Genomic DNA, 27817 nt, shown 5'->3' with positions numbered 1-27817 from the left:
TGATTTGATGGCCACAACCTTTTTTCCATCTATACCTTGCTCTTCAAAATTTTCATGTCATTTTCTGGTATTCTACATTTTGCCCCTTGTTTGATGTTTGATTAAATGTGCATATTAGAATAACTTTTGATAATGAATAACCCAGTGCAATAATAGATTTGTAATCTTTCAATTTAGTGGCTCCTAATTTAGTGTTTAGTCTGCTTTCCTTTGTATGTGTTTATTTTTTGTGCCTTATTTCAATATTACTTAGGAATACGCATTTAGCTTAATGAAGAGAAAAATGCCCCTTACTGGATTTACTTCCAATTTCATTTCTAAGTGATTTAAAACTGTTTTTTTCTGTTGTTTTAAACCTTGGTTAATATACTACTCATCCCTCATCCCACTTGGAGCATTTTATTGCGACAATTTTGCAGTATAAATACGCATTCCCGAACAGTGTCAGTACAGGTAATCATCTAGATGAATGAAGTGATGTGCTTAAACTCAACTGTGAAAGAGTGAAACAAAGAATTGAAGGAGTTAAGTCAGTGTGTATTTACATCATTGAATCATCATTAAAGAAAAATAATGAGCCCACAATTTTTTCAGCTCACAATAACAGTACAAAATCCCATTTGTTCTTTTTCCAATTTTATCATTTATCAACAGTTTGAGGATGAAGTCTACAAAATGTAGTTGTGTTCTTCCAGAATTCCAGTAATTTCCAAGGGGTATATTACATACATGTATGATTTTTTTTTTGATTTTTTTACAGAAGAGAACACCAAAATGCGTAGCCAGACACCTTTAGTTGATAAAAACCGAATAGTGCTTTTCACCAGGAACCTGCAGGCCTAAAATAATTACCACTAGTGGTATTAGCACATTCTAAAAACACCACAAAGAAGGAAACTGTATAAACCACCATCAAACATGAAAAAGTTACCTTAGGCAAAAAAGGAACAGAAGTATGTAAATCTGTGTCTACGAAAAACAATTTGGAAGTGGTGAGAAAAAATGGCAAATAAGGTCAACTTCACATAACTGCAAAGGTCCTTAGTGCATGAGAAAGGTGCTGACTCATTTTATTCCATCTTATTAGCAGTTAATCATCCACTTGAAGACTGAATTAATTGTGTCATCCGCCTTTGTGGTTATGTGAGTTCTGAATGAAGCAACCCAATAGTGGACGTGACACATAACATTTTGAAAAGATGGAACTAAAACTGAATAATTATCTGACAGATTGCTGGCCGCAGATCCCTTACCTTAGAATTTTCCCTTTGGCATCAGACTGGTTCCAGAAGGTTTTTCATGAGCAGTAACCCTGCGCCCCAGGTAGGTGTTGTCAATCAGCTCCTCGACAGTCGTCGTTGTCGTGCACGCCAGGAGTGACGTCGCAGTGCCTAGAGGCTCCACCGAGGCATGCTGTTACCAGTTTTTTAATTTCTGTGCCATAGCTGATCTGCAGACGAGCTACCCCTCTGTAACTTTGACAGGGCTTTTTTCAGGTTTTTTGTTTACACCTTTTGCGGTTTACCTCCTGGTGTTTCGAGGATGTCCTTGTGCAAGTTGGGTTTTAAGCCCTGCAGCAACTGTCACTGGCCGATGTCCGCGATGGACCCACACCTCGTTTACCTTTGGTGTCTGGTACCACTACGCGCTCTGATTGCTGGGCTATGGCTCCGAGGACTTTGATGGACTGGTCTCGGAAGCTGCTAGCGGCTCGGCATGCTACTCCGAATTCCTCTTCGTCATGCTGGAAGTCGTAGGGACATTCAGGTAGAAGGCATAAGAAGAAGGGTAAGAAGTTGAAGTGTTCTTCGACTTCTCTTTGCCTGTCGGCTGACGAGACATGGGAGCCTCTGCATTCTAAGCTTCATTTTCCAGATCCTGAGTCGACTCCACTCCGTCCCTAATTGACTCCCACCCAGCTAAGAGAATTCAATGAAACCGTGCGCCTCATTTTTGGGTAGTCTGACCCCGATGACCAACCTCCGGGACTGCAGGGTTGAAGGGGGCCCCCTCTGGTTCCACGCCTACGACTCCAGCAGGACCCCATGGATACATTCCTGGATTTGGACTGATACCCATCATGCCATCTCAATTGCAAAAAGAACAAATAATGGACAGAATGCAGAACAATGTCATTATCACCCCAGTACAGCGATATGGACCTAAATCCATCGTCTTTTTGCTCACCATGCCATTCCAGTTTGGACCCAGCCATATGCAAATCAGTCTTGACCGTGCACCCAATGGGAATAGTCCAGCCCGAACTTCCAGGCAAGGTCCTCCCTGGACTGGAAACAAGCATCCTAGGACCGGTTTTGGTCTTTCAGCAAGCCATCTCAACCTTTCGTGGTGACGGTCCAGTTACTCCAGGTGCTGCTGGTACCCAACCCTCCCGGCGGCACCATCTCCATCATCATCCCTGACACGGAGCCAGAGGAGCGCCACCCGGCGCCGACTCCGCCAGCGGGAGCCCTGTCCCTCAGATCAGAGCTTGAGCTCTTTTTCATCAGCTAGGACTTGGGGAAGGCTGGGAAAGGTCGCTGGCCCATTTAGAATACCAGCCCTATGATGACCTGAGTGTGGACTGGTGTGATTACCTGGTTTCTCCCTCTACCATGGCTATGAAGGATCATACCCAATGAAGGATCATACGCAATGGTGGTGTGTAGTGTGGCTGAGGTCCTGGACCTTCAGTTTCCCACGGTGGCAGTCAAGACTAAGCTCCTGACGAAGGTGCTGCAACCAGGAGTCTACATGTTGGAGCCCTTACTCCCGTTCAGTGATGGCCTCACTGACGTCCTTTTGGGTACCTGGTCCAAACCCAACACAGGCTTCTGTCAATAGGATGATTGTCCGCCGCCATCACCCCGCAGTCTCCCCGCACCTGCGGACCCCAACTTCCTCACCCAACGCCCTACCCTTATGAGCTTGGTGGTTCAAGCCTCCATCTCACAAGAGGCTGGACTCAATTGGGAAGAAGATGTTTTTTCTGCCATCCTGGCATTGTGGGTCAATTAACATTGCATGCCTTTTGGACCGTTATTCCTAACTCTGTAGGATAGTGGTACGTGCTGCCAGAGATCCCAGAGAAGGCCCGGCTGTACTCTCCTAAGCTGTTGCTGTAGGGAGGGACGCGGCAGAGTTCACGATTTGATGCAACAAACAACTCGCTGGGCATAGCGGTTTCAACAACATTGGCCCTTCGGTGCCATACATGGCTGAAAATGACTGGCTTCTCGGTGGATAGCCAGGTTTCCCTCATGGACATGCCCTTCAATGACCCCCTTCTCTAAAGAGACAAGGCAGATTCAGAGCTTGTGCACTTCAAGGATTCTCGCGCTGCAGTCAGGTCCTTAGGTCTGTCTGTGGCCTGCGGCCACCCCAATCTGCCTTTCGTAGGTTCAGAAGGGGCTTCCAGTCATGCCAATTCCATCCCAGCCACTGTCGCTTAGGCTGCCCAGCCTCTGCGTGGCAGAGGGTGTGGTACACATAGACTTTGTGGGTCAGGTGGCCAGCATTCTGGTCAGGCTGCCCCTACTGCCACTGTAACAGTCTCCGAACCCTCCTAGTCTGCCCCTAAACCACCATGGGCATCCAGTGGGTGGCAGGATTTGCCTTCCCCTTCCCCGCTAGCAGTCCATAACATTAGACAGGTGGGTTTTGCAGACTCTCCAAAGGGGCTACTCCCTCCCCTTTGAGACTCCCCCACCCCCATGCCACTGTCTCACGATTGGCTGATGCTGGATCATCCGTCCGTTCTCCACGAGGAGGTCACAGCTCTCTTTGCCATGGGGGCAATAGTGGTGGTTCGGGAGCCAGAAGTAGGCTATGGGTGTTATTCCAACTACTTTCTGGTTCCCTAAAAGGACAAGGGCCTTTGTCCTATCCTTGATCACCGAACCCTCAATCACTTCCTCAAGAAGGAGAAATTCAAAATACTCATGTTGACTCGGGTCCTGTCTGCTCTGGACCCTGAAGACTGGATGGTAGCTTTGGACTTTCAGCACGTCTATTTTCACATACCCATCCTGCCTGCCCATAGGCGCTATCTGCGGTTTATGGTAGACCACAAGCATTTTCAGTTTACCGCACTCCCTTTTGACCTTACCAGCGCCCCTTGGATGTTCATCAATGTGATGGCGGTTGTTGCATCTCATCTGCGGAGATCTTAGGTGCCAGTTTTCCCCAATCTCAACGACTGGCTGTTGAAGGCGGGCTCGTCCCAGACTGTCGTCTCCCACCTCTAGACAATGGCAAACCTACCACACTCGATGGGCTTCACTATTAACGTGCCAAAGTCACACCTGACTCCCTCTCAGTTGCTCCTTTTCGTCTGAGCTGTTCTGGACACCGTGAAGTTTCTGACATACCCTCCCGGCAGCGGGTCCGAGATATTCTGGTTATGATACCGATATTTCCGCCTCTATCCTGGGTTTTGGTGAGACTGGCCCTAAGGCTGCTGGGCCTCACGGCCTCCTGCATCCTACTGGTGACACATGCCAGGGGGTACAGATATATAAACAAGAGGAATCCTACTTACAATGACTGAGAGAAGTGTTACCCACAAGAGTGTGGGAGCACTTAGTGTTGTGTAAAATACCCCTCACACACCAAAAGGCCCCTTGGTGTCAAGCTTCATCATAGGGGTCTTCGCACCCCTCTAACGGGATGCGGCGTGCTGCGACCTACGACTACGCGGGAGCACTGATAGTAATGACTATGTGTGGTGCGTGTGGTGTAAGTGATAGGGATATTTATGTGAGTGGTGGGATTTAGTGAAGGGTTAAAAAGTACCTGGCTCGTGGGTGTATAGGAAAAAACTTTATTCACAACCCCGGGCTGGTACTACTAAAAGAAGTGAAGTGCGAGGTTATTATCTGTTGTGTTTATGGACAGCACCTCCTGTGTGCGTCAACATGTTTCGGAGCATGTGCTCCTTCTTCAGGACGGGGGCGCAACTTCCCCACCTTACTCATGTTTCACTAGTTTGTTAAAGTTTTGTGTAAATAACAATAAGTGAAAAATGTATCTTAAGTGTTTAAAAATATAGGCTCCAGTGTGCCTACAGCGGTTTTTGGCTCAGGATACATGCATTTGCATGACCTGAAAAAAGAAAAAAAAATGGATATGGTTACCCTAGTTGTGGGTAGCTCAAACAGGTGCAGTCACCTGGAACAAACCATTTGCACAATTGGCCCTGTGAAAGAAAACAACTGACAAGACATACAACATAGAAAACACACATATTCAATTGAAGAAACCTAGCGGATCACAAATGGTATCTACTTCCGGAAGTGGTGCAAGGTCTCTTTCAGCAGTGGGGTGAGCCTTCATTAAATCTGTTCACCACTGCCGAAAACGTGCAATGTCTGCAGTATTGCACCCGGGAGTCTCCAATGCAACACTTGCTCAGAGACGCTTTTCATCTCAAGTGAAGCTTAGGCCTCCTGTATGCCTTTCCACTCCTACCATTCCTTCCCAGAGTTCTCAAGAAGATCAAGAATGACCTGGCCCAAGTCATCCTTGTGGCTACAGACTGGGCATGGAACGTCTGATATCCCGAGCTACCATGGCCATCAATCTCCGATTAGGCTGCCCCTTTGGGAAGATCTTCTGTCGCAGCAGCAGGGAAACGTTCTCCACCGAACCTGTCCACTCTCCGCCTATTTGCATGGAGATTGAGCAGTGACAGTTGACCGCTTTTGACCTGCCACCCATTGTCTGTAACGTTATTGTGGCAGTGAGTCAAAAGGGGAATCCCTGGAGTCTACTTGTTCACCTATGCCCTAAGCCCTGTCTTGTCAGGGAAAAAGGACCTATGGTGTACTGTATATCAGATAATATAAAAAGGCTTCCACAAAGAAATAGAATCGTTAACAATCTAATTTTATTAAAAACCAATGTCTAGGCAAATAAATAAACAAACAAAGCAAATTCATACAGATCAATACAATGCAGTTTAAAATTCAAGGAATATACCTTGAAGAGATCATACACAAATAAAAACAGAATTACACAGACACAATGATAAAAAGCACAATTGATTCAAACATATCTAGAACATATAAACAATTTATGAGCAAAGGACAAAAATACATATCATGACAAAACCCCTCGTATCACTGTGGCTCACAGATATCTCTGCCACTAAATTTTTCTTAGATCCAACAGCCTCAACCATTTAAACTCTTGTAAACATTAGTGATAAAGTTGGATATCCATCTAAAGTTTACTAGGCCCTGACTGGATTCTTTTTATCAAAAAACAGTGCGTCGACGCGTTTCGGTGCAGTACAGTTGATTATGTGGCACCTTCCTCAGGACTTTTCTTGCTGGGGTTTCAAGAAGTGGTTAATTACACCGTATCCCCAACAAATGTAGGAGACGTTCCAGTATAGGATCAGCTTTGCGTTACGCTTTGGTTCTGCAAGCTTTTAGTGTGGATGTTTCCTCTCCCCTGTAATAGGAGCTCCTTCTCTTGGGGTTTCTTCCTTTCGTGTTATCAGACTATTTCACAATATGGTACGGTATCTCTAGGTATTTTAGAGCGTACTTTGAACGGGCATAGGATGTCGTTGGTGTTCCCCAGAACTCGATATGTTCTCGATATCACCGAAATCGCGTGTCTGCCTCGTTCCCTTCACTCCTGAACATATACAGTTCTGGGGAACACCAACGACATCCTATGCCCGTTCAAAGTACGCTCTAAAATACCTAGAGATACCTTACCATATTGTGAAATAGTCTGATAACACGAAAGGAAGAAACCCCAAGAGAAGGAGCTCCCATTACAGGGGAGAGGAAACATCCACACTAAAAGCTTGCAGAACCAAAGCGTAACGCAAAGCTGATCCTATACTGGAACGTCTCCTACATTTGTTGGGGATACGGTGTAATTAACCACTTCTTGAAACCCCAGCAAGAAAAGTCCTGAGGAAGGTGCCACATAATCAACTGTACTGCACCGAAACGCGTCAACGCACTGTTTTTTGATAAAAAGAATCCAGTCAGGGCCTAGTAAACTTTAGATGGATATCCAACTTTATCACTAATGTTTACAAGAGTTTAAATGGTTGAGGCTGTTGGATCTAAGAAAAATTTAGTGGCAGAGATATCTGTGAGCCACAGTGATACGAGGGGTTTTGTCATGATATGTATTTTTGTCCTTTGCTCATAAATTGTTTATATGTTCTAGATATGTTTGAATCAATTGTGCTTTTTATCATTGTGTCTGTGTAATTCTGTTTTTATTTGTGTATGATCTCTTCAAGGTATATTCCTTGAATTTTAAACTGCATTGTATTGATCTGTATGAATTTGCTTTGTTTGTTTATTTATTTGCCTAGACATTGGTTTTTAATAAAATTAGATTGTTAACGATTCTATTTCTTTGTGGAAGCCTTTTTATATTATCTGATATACAGTACACTATAGGTCCTTCTTCCCTGACAAGACAGGGCTTAGGGCATAGGTGAACAAGTAGACTCCAGGGATTCCCCTTTTGACTCACTGTCTTCCTACCCTGTTCCCTGGTGAAAGTGGGGTACCCTCTCTTTTTTGAAATACTTTATTGTGGCAGCCAGGTGCCCCTCGTGTACACCTGCAGTTGGAAACAATTTGTGGCATTGTGTTAAAAAAATTCTGTTTATCCCCTTTCGGCACCTCTTTCTGAGGTTCTGCTTTTTGTCCTGTCTCTTGCCCAGCAGGGCTCTACTCTGGGCAGTGTTAAGGGCTGTCTATCTGTCATTAATGCCTTCTTGAGGTCGCCTGCCCAGCCTTATTTGTTCAAATCTCCTACTGTTCATAGGTTCCTTAAAAGTCTTACTCATCTCTTCCCTCCTTCACCATTTATTATGCCTCAGTGGGACCTTAATTTGGTTTTGACGTTTCTGATGTGCGCAACCTTTCAGGCCTCTACACAATTGTCCGCTCTGGCTGCTCTCCTTGAAAACAGTCTTTCTTGCCCTCATTGCATCTGCCCACAGAGTCAGTGAGATGCAGACCTTATCATCTAATCCGTCTTATCTCCAAGTCTATCATGTCAAAGTAGTGCCTCACACTCTGGCCTCTTTTCTGTCAAGTGGCCAGTCCTTTTCATGTAGGCAAATCCATCACCTTTCCTATGTTTTTTGCTCCTCCGTATCCATCTAAGGAAGAGGAGCAACTCCATGGTCTGGACCCTAAAAGAGTGTTGTCATTCTGCCTTAATCGCACTAAACAGTTGGGTGGACGACCAACTCTTTGGGGGGTATGATGGTACGAAGAAAGGTCAGAAGTGCAGAATCAGACTATCTCCAGATAGGCTGTCCTCTGCATCAAAACTCACTGGGCAAGAAGCAAGCTCCTGAGGGTTTGCGTGCTCATTTCACCAGAGCTAAAGCTGCCACCACTGCATTAGCATGTGGAGTTCCAAGCCTGGATATCTGCCATGCAATAGCATGGGCTTCCCTGCACACGTTCACCAAACATTACTGTCAGGACAGTCCGGTCCACAGGGATGAGCACTTAGCCCGTTCGGTCCTTCAGGACTTTCTCAATTGAAATTTGTTCGCAAGCCCTCCTCTGGGGATGGTATTGCTTGGGTATCCTTTCTAAGGTAAAGAATCTGTGACTAGAAGGCTCAATCAGATGAACAAGAGACTTACCTTCAGTAAAGCCTTATCTGGTTGAGATTATATCTAGCCTCAAATTCCTTACAGTCCTACCTATCCTCCTGCTCTGCGAACAGGTTTCTAGGGACAGGGAACCAGTGGTCAGTGTTCTTCATGGCTCTGTGCTTGTAGCGTGTAAAGTTGTGAAAAGATACGGACGTCAGTGTGCCTGGGTGGCACTTATGTAGGTACCACAACTCCACTTTCTGTGACGACGACAGACGGGAGCCAATCAATGTCACATACTGGTACACAGCGGTACTGCTCATGAAAAGTCTTCCAGATACAGTCTGATGCCTAGGGGAAATTCGAAGGTAATGAATCTGCAGCTAGATATAGTCTGTACCAGATAAGGGGTTCCCAAAGTTAAGTAACTTGTTCTTCACTGCTCACTTAACTCACTCAGTGAAACTATGACGACTCTGAGATCTGAATCAATCTAATCATTAAATGGTTAATTTTATTTAGCCTGTTGAGCAAAAGATTTAAACAACAAGCCCTGGTCTACTTTAAACATAAGCACGCAATAACACCTTAATTCTAAAATAGTGCCATCAAGTTAAAGGACATCAGGGCAGTTATCTTCAAAGCCATTTTTCATTCTACCCGTGCATGTCTAAAAACAAAGCAAACTGCAGTGTGGCTACCCAATTGTAACCCCATTCTTCGCAGAGGCTTCCCCCAAATGGGGCCTCTACGGCCGGCTCCACAACAGACGCAGTTTCCTGGAAGATTTCAGTTCTGGGCGCCCTAGAGCGCCTAGAAGCAGAACTGTGTAGCCCTGCGCCCTCCCCATGGGTGCCAGGCCCCCGTCCAATGGGGGGCCTGGCCGAGGTATGAATCCCCCAATGGGGAGATACCGAAAGCACGGCGGGAAAGTGTGGGGTTGATATAAGCCGCCGTTCCTCCAGGTAGCACCTATCATCGTGGAGCAGGGGAGAGGCACCCTGAGGATTTTTTTCAACATTACATTCCTTGAAATGTTCCCTATAATCGTGGCCCGAACTGTCTGGAAGCGGGAATTGAGGAACATGAAACTAACGCTGTGGTCAGACAACAAAGGAGTGATGCAGGCAATCAATAGGGGATCAGCGAGCTGCCCTGACACACTAAGACTAATGTGGCAATTGATTAAATTGCAGTTGGAGGGGAACATAGAACTGAAGGACCGTTATGTACCAGGGGTGGAAAAAGCAGTGGTGGATGCCCTGTCAAGAGCACAGATGAGCAGATTCAGGGAACTGGCCCCAAAGGGAGACCAAGCAATGACCCCATTCCCAGACCAGCTCTGGGGCCTGGCTGGATAGACTTGTCAGCGTTAGTGAATCAAGCCCTTGCCCCGGAAGCGGCAAGGTGCTACAAAAAATATGCAGGGACAGTGATGCAAATAGGAGGAATCCAAACACTGAAGAACATGGGCGAAACAAGAAGAGCAATTGAGCGGTTTATCCAGTGGGCATTCTTCAGCAAGAAGTCTAGATCACAGGCACAGGCCCACCTGTCCGCTGTCGTCCACTTCACTAAGATTTACACTGGCCAGGACTCCACAGCATCCCTTTCCATTAAGGCAGCAATGAAAGGGTGGAAGCGGGCAGAAGGGGTAAATGCAGACGGAAGGCGAACAATAGACTTCACAAGATTGAACCAGCTTATGGACACGCTAATGGAATTAACGAGGGACATCTTTGAGCTCCACCTTTTCAGGGCCGCCTTTTTTTTGGAGCCTTTTGAATCAGTGAAATAGTGGAACCCAGGAAGGACTGGCCAACAGGGCGGTGCCTGCAGGCTGCCAATGTCCGACCCAAGCAGCCGAGGTTGAGCTGTTACTAAGACGGTAAAAAACAGATCAGGCTTGCAAGGGAGCGGTAGTACAGCTCAAGTGCATCAAAGGTCACTGATGCTGGGCAGTTTGCTCACATACATGGCAGGGCGTCCATCAGGGAAAGGACCGCTTCTTAGACATCAAGATGGGAGCCACTTAAGCAAGTTTAAATTCACATCAGTGATGCGCCAGGCTCTCGCTAAAGCAGCGCTACCCCCAGCGGCCTTTGTCTCTCACTCTCCTAGGATTTGTGCATCAACATCAGCAGCCCAACACAGCATGACCGAAGCAGGGATACAATCAGTAGGCAGGTGGCGGCCTCAGGCATACAGGGCCTACATCAGAACCCAATTACCGTAGAGACCTCCCTCAGGACAGAAATGGGGCTACAGCATTGGGAGGGCGCATCCAAGAACACAAGAGGCTGTCTGACATTTGTGACCATTGTTTCAGCAGGAAAGCGCCCCTGCCTGGTGTGGGTAGTGGGCCACTCGTTCGTATCCAGGATGCATGCTTGGTGGCAGCGGGGGGTACAGACTGACAGGAAGACCAGTAAGCACATGCATCTGCTAGCTGGGGCAGCCAGGGATGAGATAGAATCAGCTACCACCGGCCCTCGGGGTCTATAGGCGGACACAGCTTGGCACCTGGACATTTTGATAATCCATGTTTTGGGTAACCACCTTGCCCAAAGGGGGAGGAAGGCCCTCTTATAAGACATCCAGGTGGACCTCACAGGGACAACCAAGTGCTTTGGGATTAAGACCATCATTTGGTCAGAAGTGATCAGTAGAATGGTGTGGCGGGGAGCTGAGTCACACAAAGCAGTTGATAACTCTAGGATAAAACTGAACATTGCAATTAGCAAATTCTGCAAGACCATTGGCCTGGAAAACATCAGGCATGGGCTCATCCACCCAGGCCACCTGGAACTGCATGGGTAGGACGGGGTGCATCTATCGGAAGAAGAGATGCATGTTTTCTGGGATAACCTGTGGGGAGCAATGGCCATGGCAGGTTGCAAGTAGAGCAAAAAAAGGAGAAATAAGGATATTGGGGGGAGCCTCAAGAAGACGTTAGCCTCCATGACGGTGTGGTGGAAAAGTAATGGTAAAACGGTTGGTGATGGAGACACACCTACAGGTTGCTGCACGGCAGGGTAGTTGGCCTGGCAAAAAGGGGGTAGCAAACGGAAACGGCACTCGCAGCCCAGACCCCGCCGCACGGCAGGGTACAAATGAGACTAACAAGGTAGTGAGTTGGGGGCCTAACTCTGGGGGGAAAGCCGCCCCCCACATGCAAAGAGCGTGGAGACCAACCGGACAATGGTCCTAGAAGGGACAAGAAAGGAGGGAGGACTACAAGGAACTAACCAAAGAACCTTAGGTGCTATTTACGAACTGGTGATGTGCATACAATGTATGGAAAAATAATATGTATCACATGCAGATTATACGATTTATGCACCAAAATATGAAAGTTTGTAAATGATAATTTATTACCAGGGGTCATACAAATTATGACCGAAGTAGCTGTATATAATCCTAATAAACTGCGGCCAACAATGACCACCATAACCACAACGCATGTTGGCTGTTTATTAGGGATGACAAGGTTGGTTTGTTGCGCATGTACACTGGAATGGGCACAGTGCGGGGTTATGTGAAATACGCTTCAAACAGTGGTAAGGGAAATAGTTGAATGGTTCTGTGATCTTGATACTGAGATTCTCCCGTCGGTGGGTCTGTGAAGGGCAGAGGCAGTGTGTGGTTCATGTTTTCAATTAAGGTGCTCCTTCTCAGGGATCTAACTTGGTTTGGCTATCCTCTGCCTTCCAGCCCCTCCATCATGCATCCCTCGCTTGTTAAGGCCGTCTCTCCTAATTGCTACATAATGCCACTCACTCAAAACTGCAAGAGCGCCCTAGTTTGAGTTTTGATGCGGTTGCTACATCTTTAATTTATTTGTGGATGAGCTCTTTCTAGATTTCATCTTGTCTGTGGTCTAGGGTGCTTGCCTGCACCTATATCATCGAATGATCTGATTGACTGGCAGTGATAATGATGAGTGATTCCATATATCATGTAAGTTTGTGCAATTTCTCTAGCGTGATGGAAGAACGCTAGGGATATGAAAACAGACTTTGACAAAAAAAGATTTTAGTTTGGTGAAGGGTGGATTACTTCCCAAGGTGCTCATGCATCAGAATATCCATAATTCCTGTACCCCTTGTGGCACATAAAAATGATTTATTGGGGGATCTTTGTATTATAATCATTTGAGGGGCAGCAATTTATTAATCAAGTACGCTGTGGTCAAGTTAATAGCATCTTCATTCAACAAAAACTATTTGAATGTGATTAAAGCTTTAGACTTTAGACCATCTCAGTGCTTGTCTAAATTGGAATACATGTTTCCCAAAATGCAGTGAGGTTGCTTAGTTTTGCCTAGGATTCACTAACGTGCCTATGTCATGCAGCAAAAAAGCAGGTCATGGGCCGATAGTTGAAAAAAATATTTTTGGAAATTAATCAAGTTAGGGTTTCAAAGAGAGGTGTTCATCCCGAATGACATCCAGATTTACACAATAGATGAGTGTGGTGCTTTTATAAAAATGAAAGGAACCATGCCTGTCGACTTTGCCATTCTTAGTTGTTCCTTTGTCCAAACAGTCAAATCTTTCCTTTTTTTTTGGAAGATTTGTATTAAGATTTTTGCAAATACATAAGACAAGCCATATGAAAAATACATAATTAACTTAATACAATATAACATTAGGCAAAAATCATATGAAAAAGATATGCAACAGGAAAGAAGAAAAGAAAGGGAAAAGGAAGGGAAAAAGGAAAGAGAGAAAAAAGAGAGATAGAAGAGAAGGAGAGAGGACTGGGAAGAGCAAAGAGAGGGGGGAAAAAGTAATCAAAATACTATAGAAGAGGAAGAATTGCATAGAAAAGAGAATAGTAAAAGTAATATCACGAAGGTTTGGTAGAGAGATAAGTAGTAAAAGGGAGCCAAAGGAGGTCAGATTTAATTTTCTGAGGGATAGAAGAAGATGAAGCAATTGCCATTCGATGTTCATCACAAATAAAATTCCATCAAGTATTTATAGACAATTTAGAGTTATCTTTCCACAAGGATAAAATCACTTTAAAAGCAAGAGAAATAAAAAGATCCAACAGTCTCATAGAAATAGGTACAATATCCAAACCATGTGATACAGAGCCTAAGAAAATATGCAAAAAGGATAAAGGTGCTGTAAAACCGAAAACTAACATGCACATTTTCCAGAGTTCCAAAAGGATAAAACAGAAGGGCAATCATAGATTTGGTGTTTAAGAGTGCCCGTTTCTTTTGAACAGGACCAGCAAAGTGGGGAAGAGGGAGGTGAAATTTTACAAATATGAACAGGAGTTATAACAGCTCTATGGTAAATAAAAAATAAATATTGGGTGATACGTGCAGCAGGCGAAACTTTGAACAGTTTAGTCCAAAATTTGTCCCAAATTAGAACAGAAAAAGAAGCCGACAAATCATGTTCCCAAGCAATCTCAACATTTGATTTAGTGCGAACCAAAACATTTGATAACAACAACGTGTATACAAATGCAGCTTTAGGTAACTGGGTAGAGAATAAAGGATATAAGGGAATAGAGCGAGTAATAAGAGGCATGGTAAGAGGCATTGTAAATGTAGATACATGGTGTTGTATGGCAGCAGTAATGGTATTGTATTCATGTAGACAAGAGGCAGGTAGGTGATAAATAGTTTGCAGTTCAGAAAAAGGAATAATCGAATTATTAGAAAGAAATTGATGAACAAATAAAATATCCTTTTCCTTCCAATATTTGAAGTAAAAGGATTTACCTTTATATTTTAGAAATTTATTATACCACACTACTGAGGAAAGGAAGTATTGAAAAGGGGTAAAATCCTTGGAGAATATAGTGTGAAGCAAAGTTTGAGAGTATTTTAGAACTGGGTACTTAGCTACAAAGGAGCAATTTGACATAAATACAATGTGGGGAAAGGAAAAGTCCTTAAACAAGGAGCGCTCAAAAAGAACCCATCTGGTAATTGGGTTGTCTGAAAAATCATACGCCAACGAAAAAGATTGTTTAATCAAAAAAGCAGAGTGCTAATTTTTGAAGTTAGGGAAGCGTACACCACCTTCTGTTTTGGGTCTTATAAGTGTTTTTAAAGCAATACGGGGGTGCTTACTATTACTTAGAAATTTGGTACAGACGGAATTTACACGGGTAAAGTAAACATTAGGTATTTTGAAAGGTAGCATAGAGACAGTATATAGTACATGAGGAGTAATCATCATTTTAATAGTATCAAGTCTGCCCCACCAGGAGAGATACAATGGAGACCAAATTTGAAGGAGAGATTAAAGTTTTTTGATAAGGGCAGCAAAAGTAAACTTGAGCGTATCAGTTAATTATGAAGAGAACCGAATGCCAAGGTACTTAATTTTCGAAGGGCACCATGTGAAATCAGTAGTATTAAACATATATTGGTAGCAGCTAGCATTAAGGGGCAGAACCTCCGTCTTCAATAAGTTCAGTTTATACCCTGAGATGGAGGAATACAAACGAACCTCATCCAAAAAAGGAGGTAAAGATTCAATTGGATTAGTCATATAAATCAAAATGTCATCAGCATATGCAGATATTTTAGTCTCAACAGAGGGGGATACAAAGCCAACAATTCGAGGATTATTTCTGATACGCTCCAAAAAAGGCTCAAGACAAAGGATAATTAACAAAAAGGAAAGGGGGCACCCTTGTCTGGTGCCTCTAGCCAGAGGAAAAAATCGTGAAAACTGATTATTAACCAAAATACTAGCACGAGGGGAGGAGTATCGAAGTTTGACATATGAAATAAAATTAGGGCCAAAGCCAAACCAATGGAGAGCCCGAAACATAAACTGCCAGTTAATGCGGTCAAAAGCCTTCTCAGCATCTAAGGACAAGGAAGCAAGTGGGTCTTTACATTTCTTGACAAGTGAAATAATATTGGAAAACATACGAGCAATGTCAGAGGCTAACCTGCCCTTCACAAACCCAACCTGATCTGTTTTGATTAAAAGTGGGACAATGGAATCAAAACGGGAGGCAAGAATTTTAGCAAAAATTTTACGATCATAATTAATTAAGGATATGGGCGGTAATTTTTACAGAGGGAATGGTCCTTATCCGGCTTGGGAATAATAACAATTAATGCATCCATAAAGGATCCGGATGCCTTAGCATCTGCAATAAAAGAATTAAAAAGTTGTAAAAGTTTAGGGGCAAATATAGAGTGGAAATTTGAGTAAAATTCAACAGGCAACCCATCGGGCCCCGGTGCTTTTGACTTTTTAAGGGAGTTAATAGCCGTAGTCACCTTCTGAAGGGTAATATCATTCTCCAATTGAGCAAATTCATCAGGAAGTGTAGGAGGTGAGGGAAGACCATCAAAAAAGGAGGTTAAATTGGAAGTTGAGGGATGGGTGTCGTCAGTATATAGAGATTGATAATAATCATGAAAAACAGCAGCAATTTCCTCATCTGAGGAAACAAGTTTATTATGTGCTTCATGAAGGATAGGACCAACCGCCTTACGCTCGGATTTAATTTTTAAATAGTTATCCAGCATTTTACCCGCCTTGTTTTGCCCCCCATGAAATTTGGACCTAATCTTGAGTAAAGTATTTTTTTATTTTTTTTCCTCATTCTGCAATAGAGTGTATCTGAAGTTATCAGGGACCCGCTTCTCTACTGTCCGGTCCTTCACAACATCTGGAGTTGGGGAAACTCGCTATGTGTGCTTACAAAGTCGGGTCCCCTTACGTCCATGACACTTTCAATACTTTTTCTTCTAAGTGGGGGAGCTGGCCACCCTGGCCACTCGCACAAGCATCATGCTTGTAGACATATTGCCATTGCATAATCATTGGAAATGAATAGGGCTTAGCATGTCAGTGTTCTAAATCTCCCAATTAGTTAACAAACTGGGAATCCTCCCAATAGTTGTATTTCCTGCTGGGTTTCCCTTTCCTATCCCACTTATTTACTCTGTTTATGGAAGCCACCCATTCTAAGTGCGTGGGGGAGACTGATCTTATCCACTTAATACAAAGTTCCCTTCGTGCAAGCAGAATCAACGTAAACAGCAAATTCCCCTCTTTGTTTGTTAAGGGTGTTACTCCCTCTTGCCGACAGACCCCAAAAATAACAAGATCCATACTTACTATGAGTGGTCTTCTCAGTACTGCTTCTAGGATTTTACTCACGTCCTGCCAAAAGCCATCAAGCTGGGGGCACTGCCAGAACATGTGCACATCATCCGCCCTTGGTAGGCCACATTTGGGGCAGGATTTCATGTTACTGCCACTGAATTTGGATTGACGCTTCGGCGTCCAGTAGGCTCTGTGAGAAGTAAATAAGTGATTTCTCCTTAGGGTAGTAGATTTTACAATGGACCAGCATTTGTTCATGGATACTTGCCACAAATGTTGGAAGTCCAACGACGGCAGATCCTTCCCCCAGGTATTTTCCGGGATCAGCAGGTCTTCCTGCCTGGCTTCAATCAGTGCCCAGTACCATAATGCAATTTCTTTTATCTTAGAGGAATTCTACATCATCGATGCTTCTAGGATTTTATTTCCACTGCACTTCTCCTTCAGAGTTTTTGCCCAACCAGAAAGTTGATAGAACTTGAACTTTGAAAGGGATGCATTTGTACTTGCACATAGAGTCTCCCAGTCTGTTAGAGTGTTCTTAGCTAATAATTGGCCCCATACTTGAAAACCTGATGTTTTTAGCGGTTTTGCCAAACTGTCTTTAAGACACTTGGGGGTTCCTGGAGAGTTCCATATAGGCGCAAACTCACTATAATAAGGAATGTCCAGAGTATTCCTGATCTGGAACCACAATTTCGCCGCTGATTCCAAAGTCTTCAGTTTTATTTTTTCAATGTACTTTAAATGGCCAAATTTGTATAAAAAGTGGACAGCATTATCGGTCATTGCTTTGAGATGTTCCGGGTACAGATCTTGATTGCCTAGTAGGACCCTAATATGCTTAAATTGGAAGGCTCTGTAGTATTCTACTACGCCAGGGCTAGCAATTCCTCCTTCCATTTTTTTTCTCCGCAGTATCCCCCATGCAATGCGAGAACTTTTGGATGCCCAAATGAAGCTTGTTAATTCACCTTGTATTTTCTTTAGAGTATCTCTCTTAAATTCTAAAGAGATTGCGCTGAATATAAATGTGAATTTCGGGAGGATAGCCATTTTAATCAGATTAGATCTACCCAGAAAGGTCAAAGGGAGGCCTTCCCACGCCTTCAATAACTGTCTTACTTCCGCTATTATCCTGTCTAGATTCATCTTGGCTATATTATTTAAGTTTTTGGTCAGCTCTATCCCCAAGTATCTAATTTTCTCCCTGGTATAATTACTATTTACTTGGGAATTTCATCTCATAATCTCTGTTTTTGATTGATTAGTTTGATAGCCGGATATCCTACCTAAGTCATTTAGAGTGCCCTCAATAGCTTTAACGGATCCTACGTAATTATCCGTGAAAATCATCAGGTCATCTGCATACAAAGCTATTTTTTTCCCATCCGTTATATTTGAACAGGGTTATTTCCAAATTAGATCTAAGCCTATGTGCCAACGGCTCGATGTATAAATTAAACAATAAGGACGAGAGGGGACATCCTGTCTAGTTCCCCTTTTTATATCTATATTCTCCGTTAAATTCCCATTTATTAGGACCTCGGCTGTTGGCATTCGATACAATTCTTTAATAGCTTCCTGAACATTTTTACCCAGCTTATATTTTTCTAGCGTTGCATTTAGAAAAACCCAGTTCACTCTATCAAATGCTTTAGCCGCGTCCAGCGTTGTTATTGTTAAGGAGATTTTCTCGCTTATCGCTATATCTATTGACCCGATGAGCTCATGAGTAAGATCCTGCAGGTACCTGCCTCCTACAAACCCTTTCTGATCTTCTTTTATCAGTTTACCTGCAATTTTACCGAGCCTTTTTGCTAAAATTTGTGTAAAGATCTTGTAGTATTAAGTAAGCTTATAGGGCGATAAGATTCACATTTTGCGGGATTTTTACCGGGCTTTAGCAAGATGCTTATTGTGGCGTTGTTCCACGAATCAGGAAGTTTCCCCTTCTCTAAGTAGATTTTGTTTAGCAAGTTTGTGAGTGGGGGAGATAGGACCTCACTGAGTTTAATGTAAAGTTCATTTGGTAGAGCATCCGGGCCTGCTGCTTTGCCCCTCTTCAGGCCTCTCAGCACCTCTTCTACCTCCTCCTTTGTAATTAAGGCGTTCAAGTCTTATTGTTCCAGATTTGATAACACTGGTAATTCCAGATTTTCTAGTTACTTATCTAAGTCCTCACTTAATGGGGCAGTGTCCTCGGTATATAATAGGGAAAAGAAATCTACAAATTATTTTCTTATTACTTCTTCTTCTGAACAAATATATGAACCATCTTGCAGCAAGATATTAGGTATCTTGTTTCTACTGGCATCCGTTTTTAATTTCCACGCCAGCAACTTGCTGCACCCCTCCCCGTACTCATTGTTCGCCAACTTGCTTGCCTCCCATCTCTCTCTTACCCTACTCTCTAAGTCTCCTGTTAACATTTCTTCGTGCCTCCCCTTGTCCTCTTCCAACTTCCTTTTTGTTTCAGGATCAGCCCCAGCCTCTATTAATAGCTCTAGGTTTTTGATGGTAGTTTCCAACATTCCTAACTCTTGTTATGATCTTTTTGTTTTGTATGCAGACAAACTGAATATCTTCCCTCTTATAACCGCCTTATATGCATCCCACATGACCTGCGGGGATACACCCTCCTTATTATTTTCGAAGTACTCTTTTGACTCTATTTTAAGTTTCTCAATGTTTTGGGGGTCGTTAAAATAGTACGGTCCACTGTCCATCTGACTACCGGCTGTTGAGTATCCAACTGAGTTTTTAATAGCACGGCAGAGTGGTCCGACAATATGGCTGGCAAATGTTCAACTTTATAAATTTTATCCACTAATATATTGTCTGTGAACAAGAAATTAATTCTGGATTTTATTCCCAGTCTTTTATTTTTGAAGGTAAAAGGGTGTTTTTTGTCCCCCTTCTCCCTCCAAATATCCGCTAAACCCAGATCTCTTTTATAAATTCCCAACCACTCCCGCATTTTAGGGAGATTTACCTGTTTCATGGGAGGCAAACGATCTACCTTAGGGTCTGGAATCAGATTAAAATCCCCCCCTAAGATCACCGGGGATGCATACGATAAGAGATGGGTGTACAAGCCCTGTAAGGGAGAGGGGTCATCAGAATTAGGTCCATATTAACCCGCTATAGTATATGAGGTGTTATAGATTCTTACCCTGGTGATTGCCCATCTTCGCTTTTTATCGAGTTCAGTCTTTTCAATTTTTACTTTTAAGGTTTTCTTAAAGAGTATCGCTATTCCCTTTACCACACATTCCTAATCTGTACATACATAGCAATCCACCCAATTCCGTTTTTTTATGATGTCTTTCCATTCCATCTTCAACAAGTGTGTTTCCTGTAGAATTATGATCTCGCAGTCTGCCACCCTCAGATATTCAAGAATTCTTTGCCTTCTGCTTGGGAGTCTTAGCCCATTTACATTCCAAGATAGTATGTTAACGTTTTTCCGCATCATTTCCTCTTTCTTTCTCATACAGATTTTCCATGTCCTCCCCTAACCTATACTTCGCAGTTCCTGATAACTCCTTTTCTGTCTTCTGAGGATCTTTTTCCATTTTTTTCCCTACCTAATTTGCTCCCCACCCATGTGCATATTTTTATATTTTTAAAATTTTTGTGACATAAAAGCAACCTCCCTGGGGAAGCCTCCCTTCTTTTTCTCTTTGGGCTGCATTATTAGCCCCTTTTGAGCTCCGTGACTGCCCACCTTTTACAAATAGTGCTCCCTTTTCATTTCCATTAAGAAGAAAAATAGAGCCAAAAACGTACTTATTTTCCCCCCTTGAGTTAATCACTATTTGCTTGACCTCCTTGTTTTCATATAGTACTATTAGCTCGCCTCTCACCTACCGGGATTTGAGATTAGGGGTCAGATTCTCACCTACCAAGATTAGAGATTAGGGATCAGATTCCAGACCTAGCGCTGGACCCATACTCCGGCCTAGACTGCATTCTCACTTGATCCTTCATCTGTTCCAGGAAATGGGCCACTTCAGCAGGCTCCCTTATATTGTACATTTTATTTCGCCACATAATTCGGAGTGCTGCAGGGAACTTCATTTGTACCGTGGCCCCTAGACTTTTCATCTCCTGCATGTATTGACCTAATTCCCATTGCCTATCTTGAGTGGCTTTGGAGATATCCGACCGGATCCTAAATGTCCAATCGCCTTTGCTATGTGGGCCGCTTTTTAACGCCTCACTTAGCATTCTCTCCTTGATGGTATAGGTTTTGAAGTTTATCAAGATTTTCCTGGGGTTCTTTTTTTCTTTATTCCTGCCGAAGGGGTCTCGATGCGCTCTTTGAATGTCTACGTCTAGTCCTATCTCTTTTGTCCATGGAAAGTGTTCCTCGAGTAACTGTACTATAAATTTTCTTACATCAGTCCCCTCTTTCCCTTCTGGGACATTCAGTATTCTCAAATTGTTTTTTCTGGCCTGGTTTTCTAAAGATTCCAGTTTTTCATTGGTACTCCTACCACTTTCTTTGAGAACCCTTATATCTTTCCCATTTCTTTCCACTTTTTTTGAGAGACCCTCCAGTACTGACTCTACAACGGTGACCCGATCATTCAGAGCACTCATCTTAGTGTCTAGCGCTTCGCATACTTCTCGGATTGTACTCTGATTTGTTTCTGATACGGCAAATTTTGCCCTCATTTCCTCTAACATTTTCTCCATCAGCAATTCTGTAGAGGTTAGCTCCCCGACTTAAGTTTGAGATTGCTCTCCCCCTGACCGGTCCCCTTTATGATGGCAGCTCAATTGATCTACTGTTGAGTGAGGATATGGGGTATCTGGCCCTTCCGACCCGTCAGTTGTTAGGTCTGCCTGCACTTGTCCTTGGTTTGTGGTAATCATCAGCTTTTCTTGCGCGGGATCCCTGTGTCTCCCTTCTGTTAGAGGCGGGATGGGTATAGGTTCTTGTGGGGCTGACATACCTAATATTGGGGTCGTATTTGGAGATCCAACCATAAGTGAGGAAGATTTAGATAGCGAAGTAAGAGCGTTGCTTTCTAATTCTTTAACCTCTTGAACCCCCTTAAAGGTAAGTACTTGGCTCTGGTCCTGGACTCTAAAGAAGGATCTGAGAGAGGGAGTAACACGAAGAGGCGCGTCTAGTGCACTTCCGATCTTCCCTGTCTCCTTAGGGGGTTTCCTCTTAGTGTAAAAGTTATTGGGGTCTGACTTAAGTTGTTTCTTGGACTTCCTTTTGGTGCTGCGAGGGGCAATAGCTTGCTTTGTTACTGCTTGACTGGTATTCTTGAGAAATTGCCTGTTTCTCAGGCAATAGCTTGATATGTCCTTTTCCTTTTCCTGAACCGTGCTTACTCTTGTTTCCTCGGGGTGTGCTTCCTCCGCAGGCACTAGTGCTGCTGCCCCTCTACACTCACTTGATTTAGCACTGCTCGACTCAGTACAGTCCACTTCCACTTTCACACTTAGTCCGTGCACCTGAACTAATTCTGTGTTTTTCACCCCCCCCCCTTTTAAGGCCTTATTCCCATCATTACTCCTTGCGTCCACAGTGTTATCGAATTTTTTCATCCGCTGCTGCTGCTGTTGCACAACGAGGTGTTCCTCAATCTGCTTTGCACTCTGTTAAGTTAAGCCTCTTCCTCCCTTTCCTCTGAGCACAAGGTTTAATACTTTAATTCCTTTAACTCCTATGGTCTCCTTAGTTCTAAAGATGTTTAAAGCCTTTTCTATATCGGTACCCTCCAGGAAGCATGCAACTCCAAATCCCTCACACTGTACAACTCTACTCACCAGTGATCTGATCTCCCCATTAGGCAACAGTTTCACCTGATCCCTAGAACTGCCGTCAGCGCTAACGCTAGTTAGTCTAGCTCTGGTGCCTCCCTCGCCGACCTCACTGCCCCGGAAGAGGAAGGGGACTCTGCTTGCAGCTCTCCGGCAAGCACTACAAGCCTCCCGCCCAGCACTCCACAGCCCAGCGTATGGTGAAGCCGCCAGCCCCCACCTCCCTCGCCGAGCCGAACACGGAACAGAAGGAACTACATACGGGACTGAATACGGCCGGCGGGGCTCTGTCAACCAGCTAGCTTGAGCGGGCGGCAGCATATATACACCTCCTTACCCCCCCCTCTGTTGGCCGTCAGCTGAACAGCGTCCGAGGTTGAAGCTGCGAAGCTGTGATGGAGGTTAGTGACTTTCACCGCAGCACACAGGGGGTTCTTAATTTCACGCTGTTCAGGGTCTCTTCTCTGCTGTATTTTTCTCAGATGGAAAGGGCTATTAGGAGGTTTTTCAAATTGGGAATACATTTTGGAGGTATGATGACTCAAAGGAGAGAGTTATTTTGGGAGCACAAATCCACAATTTCCGCACTCCGCTGGGGCAGTCTCTCTGGAGCTCCCGACCTAGCGTCCTAGCCGGCCGCCATCTACAGCCCCCCCCCCCCCGAATCAAAAATCTGAGTTGAGGCGGAAACGCCTGAGTAAAGTATTACAGGCTTCAAAAGTAGCAATTTTATTCAGGTCAGTTTTTGCTACAATGAGATCCCGAAGGGCATTAGAAGCCTTAGAAGTAAAATAAACATGCTCTAGCTCTTTAATTTTTTGCAGCTGATCCCTATATTTAGTAACATTTGATTTATTTTTCTTGGCGACATAGGAAATAATAAAAGCTCGGAGGGCAGCCTTAAAAGCATCCCAATTGTTCGAGATAGAGGTATCAGATGGGTTGTTAAGGGTAAAAAAATCATTAATAAAAACAGTGACCTCCTTTAGGAAAATAGTATCTAACAAAAGAAAAGTATTACATTTCCATCGGCTAAACTGAGATGAAGTAAGGGAAAGATCCAGGACAGCATATACAGGAGCATGATCAGAAATGAAAATGGAAACAATTTCGGAGCGTTGAATAGAAGGAAGTAAGGATTTACTAACCAAAATGTAATCAATTAGTGATCGAGTATGGTGTACATTGGAAAAAAAAGTATATTCAAGTGACTCAGGGTTACAAGTTTTCCAAACATCAAATAGCGGACGTGAGGCAATGGCAGATTGAAATGATTTATGGGATTTATCAGGTTGGAATTTGCAGGAGGAAAGTCTATCAGAGAAAGGGTCCAACCATTGATTAAGGTCAACCGCAATTACTATATTGGGACAGTCTATAGAGGATATGAGAATTTTAATATCATTCCAAAATTTGTGATCAGAGCGAACAGGACCATAAATATTTAATAAAACCAGTGTCTTTTTTTGAATCGCAATCTTTGCCATTACTCAACAACCGTCCGCATCATTTTGAGTAGACAATATTTGAACTGATAAAGCTTTATGAAAGAGTATAGCAACACCCCCTTTCTTATCAATAGCAGGAGAAAATACAACTTGGCCTACCCATTGTCTTTTCAACTTAATCGATTCTAAATCTTTACAGTGAGTTTCTTGGAGAAAAGCAATGTGAGAGTTAAGTTTAGATAAATGGGATAATACCTTTTGTCTTTTAATTGGAGGACCAAGCCCTCGGACGTTCCACGAAACAAAGTTACACATGAAGGAAGGTAGGGAGGAGGGGGAACGAGTGGATTGGAAACACGTCAAGGAGGCAACTACAAAGTAAAACACAATAAAGAAAAACATTATAAAGAGACAACTCGCGCACCATATTCACGACAATGCCAAACAATATGTCCAAAACAAGAATAAGAGATAAAGAAAGATGTTGAATCAAAGAAAAATATTGTTGAGAGAAAAAACATTGCCCCAAGATAAAGATAGAAGAAAAAGGCCAAATGAAAAAAGTGTATAGGAGGAAAGAAAGAAAGAGCAAGCAGAAAGAAAGGGATAGGAAGCAAATAATGAACATATCAAGGCAAGAGAGCCAGGTCTGAAGAAAGAGAAGAAAAAAGAAAGGAGGAATGTAGAGAGACCGAACAGGAGACGGCCCCCAGCAAGCACTACAGATAAGGTAGTGAAACCAGGACCTTAAGAAGACATACAAGAATAAAAGAAGAAAATACAGAGGAGAAACATGAAGCACAGAATTCAGAACAATACAGACCAGAAGAAAAAGCCAGAGAAAACAGAAACATCAAACATTAGTGTCCATGCTAGAAGGAGTAATACTCTGCAAAAATGAGTGAAGTTTCTGTGGGCCTTCAAATGACCGAGTACGACCATTATGAGTGGTTTTACAGAAACAAGGATGGAGAATGCCATATTGGATATTCAACTGTCTCATTTGAGGTCGGCGATTCAAAAATTCTTTACGTCGAGCATTCGTTGCGTTGGAGAGATCTTGAGAAATAAAAATATTATGACCAGGCCAAATAAGACGTCGTTTAAGTTTGGCAGCCTTCAACACAGACATTAACTCTGTGAATTCAAGAAAAAGCATGATGATACCACAAGGTTTGGATGCATTAGGGTGAAGGTGACCTAAACGGTGAGCTCTTTGAATGTTAAGAGGTTGTGCCGTAGATGGAAGTTCTAGGAGATCCTTCAAAAATTTCTGTAAAAAGGACACCATATCAGGACCCTCAATATTTTCCGGAAGACCATAAAGACGCAGATTGTTCCAGCGGTTACGATTTTCAAGGTCCTCGGTGTGTAGCTTTAGCTTATGGATCTCTTGTTCCAAAAGAGGAATCCTGGAAGAGGCATCTTGAATGTCACTAACTCGTTGCTCCAAATCCACAACTCTGCCTTCCATAACCCCCAATTTTTCTTCAATTTGAGTAAGTTTAGCATTGGTAGCAGCATGAATGGTTGAAGGCCACAAACCACCTCCAAGATAGAGTCCAAAACAGGATTTGAAGACGAAATGGGAGAAGGCGGATCATTTTTAGGTCTCTTTACCTTAGTTCCAGTTAAAGATTGTTTTGAATTACCTGACTCTTGAGCCATGCTGAAGACGTGGAAGCAAAGTCCAAAAAAGAGTAGGTAGTGCGATTAAGTACACACCCCGCACCAGCACTGAGATCAAAAATACTAAGAAACCTGCAGTTCAAAATTGTATAAACAAACAGTCTCGTACACAATATAAGCAGTATAAAAGATTAGTCTGTTGCAGCTCCAGAAGAGATAAGCAGGAGTAAGCATGCGATAAGTTATAAAGCACGTAGGATAAGAGGCCAGGTGGAAGTGGTCCAAAGGGTGGACCAATTTCATGAAAAAATACAAGTTTTTTTTCAGGAAACCCTCACTCACCCTAGTGGTGACATGCTTCATCATCGGGTCCACCGGGAGAGATCGAATACCTCCCCGGTGTGCTGCGGCGCCAGGAGACTGCGGAGCAGGTTTTGTGAAGGAGAGATGTGAAAAAAGTGAGGTTTAAAAATGCCAAGAGTTGTACCAAAAAATAATTTATTAGCTGGTCAACTTGACATAATAAAAACTAACTATGTGAAGGGAGAACTAGCCAAATAAATTATAATGGTGTCTCCCTATTACCTAATAGGGAGACACCATTATAATTTATTTGGCTAGTTATAGCGTTATAGCACGTAGGATTATGTATTAGGTATTAGGTAATAGGGAGATACCATTATAATTTATTTGGCTAGTTCTCCCTTCACATAGTTAGTTTTTATTATGTCAAGTTGACCAGCTAATAAATTATTTTTTGGTACAACTCTTGGCATTTTTAAACCTCACTTTTTTCACATCTCTCCTTCACAAAACCTGCTCCGCAGTCTCCTGGCGTCGCAGCACACCGGGGAGGTATTCGATCTCTCCCGGTGGACCCGATGATGAAGCATGTCACCACTAGGGTGAGTGAGGGTTTCCTGAAAAAAAACTTGTATTTTTTCATGAAATTGGTCCACCCTTTGGACCACTTCCACCTGGCCTCTTATCCTACGTGCTATAACGCTTCTCTGAGGGACACTCTTCCTTTGTTTATTTGATAATTGACTGGGGTCTAAGAGTGCCCTATAACCCTATCTCTCCCTTTGTTGACCAATAAGTTATAAAGCAGCACAGTAGACTGTATATCCTGAGAAACAGAGGCCATATATGAAGAAGAGAAAGGAAGCATCCATGTTAAATAAATGGGGCCAATAAACAGGAAAAGAAGACCATGCATTGAAAAGAGTGAGGCACAATATGTGAGGACAGCCTTGTTAGGGAAAAAAAAAATAGCAAATGCGGTCATTCGTGCCGAAAATACAAAATGGCGGCTGGATTTACCTCAAAATCTATAAAACTCGTTACCATAATAGGAAAAGACTGCCAAAGGAGCAAAGAACCGTAGCGCTTACATTATATAAGCAATGAGTGCAAAAAAAGGTGGTAAGCGACATTTGCAGAGGAAATTAAAAGCAGCAAAGCAAGTTCCAGAGGCTGAAGAGAGGACGCGGGCTCGGCGGCACAAAATGGCGGTCACCCGCATCCGAGCTTGTAATAAATTACGGCAGTCAGTTTGCAGCAAAATGTAAGCGTCAGACACCAAACACGAACATCCTAGTATTCAGGACATGTTCCGACGGCAGATACGTGCACCAGAATCCTCCAAGGTGCAGACAAAGGTCCCGAAATCGTCTTGGGACGCCCGCAACGCAGTGGAGCTCAGCAGGGAGACGCCATACCTGAACGGCGCGCAAGCCACGCCCCCAAACAGTAAAATCTTAATTTGCCTTGATTTACCCTACATCAGCTTTTATATAATAAAGCCCCTTGATATTGTTTTTATGTACTGAAGATTAGTGTAATGAAGCAAAGCACGCCATAGCATGTCTATGTGCTAAACATGGAAAAGGATACTTGTGCAACTGCTATAGCAGAAGGAATAGAATTATAGAGCTGAACTTAGACATTAATGAATAGTAACGTTTTTTTATAGTTTTTCTGAAAATAACACAAAAGTGATTCTAGAGGATATTTGTTCCATAAAATGGCAGCATAAGATTAATAATCTTATGTCGATAGAGACTCAGTATAGAGATTTTGTCCTTGAAGGTGTCGAGGCATTTATAGATCTATCAAATAACCATAACTGCTTTTCTTAGCAACACAGATGACCATTGCAAAGATCTCGTAAAGATAGATACAAGGGCACGCATAGTGAGGCCGAATATAGTCAGATAGCCGTGTTTTAGAGGACCAGAAGATAGTATTACGAG

The 27817-nt window shown here is 43.3% G+C and overlaps 1 protein-coding gene across 7 annotated transcripts in view; it reads left to right on the top strand.

Moving 5' to 3' along the window:
* PLCE1 (phospholipase C epsilon 1) overlaps nt 1–27817 on the top strand; it is a 1649974-nt gene that overhangs the window by 984418 nt on the left and 637739 nt on the right. The window lies entirely within an intron of this gene.

Source organism: Lissotriton vulgaris, chromosome 5, assembly GCF_964263255.1.
Source record: "Lissotriton vulgaris chromosome 5, aLisVul1.2, whole genome shotgun sequence".
Taxonomy (NCBI): Eukaryota; Metazoa; Chordata; class Amphibia; order Caudata; family Salamandridae; genus Lissotriton; species Lissotriton vulgaris.
Note: the sequence above shows the minus strand (reverse complement) of the source record. Positions and strands in the feature narration are given on the sequence as shown.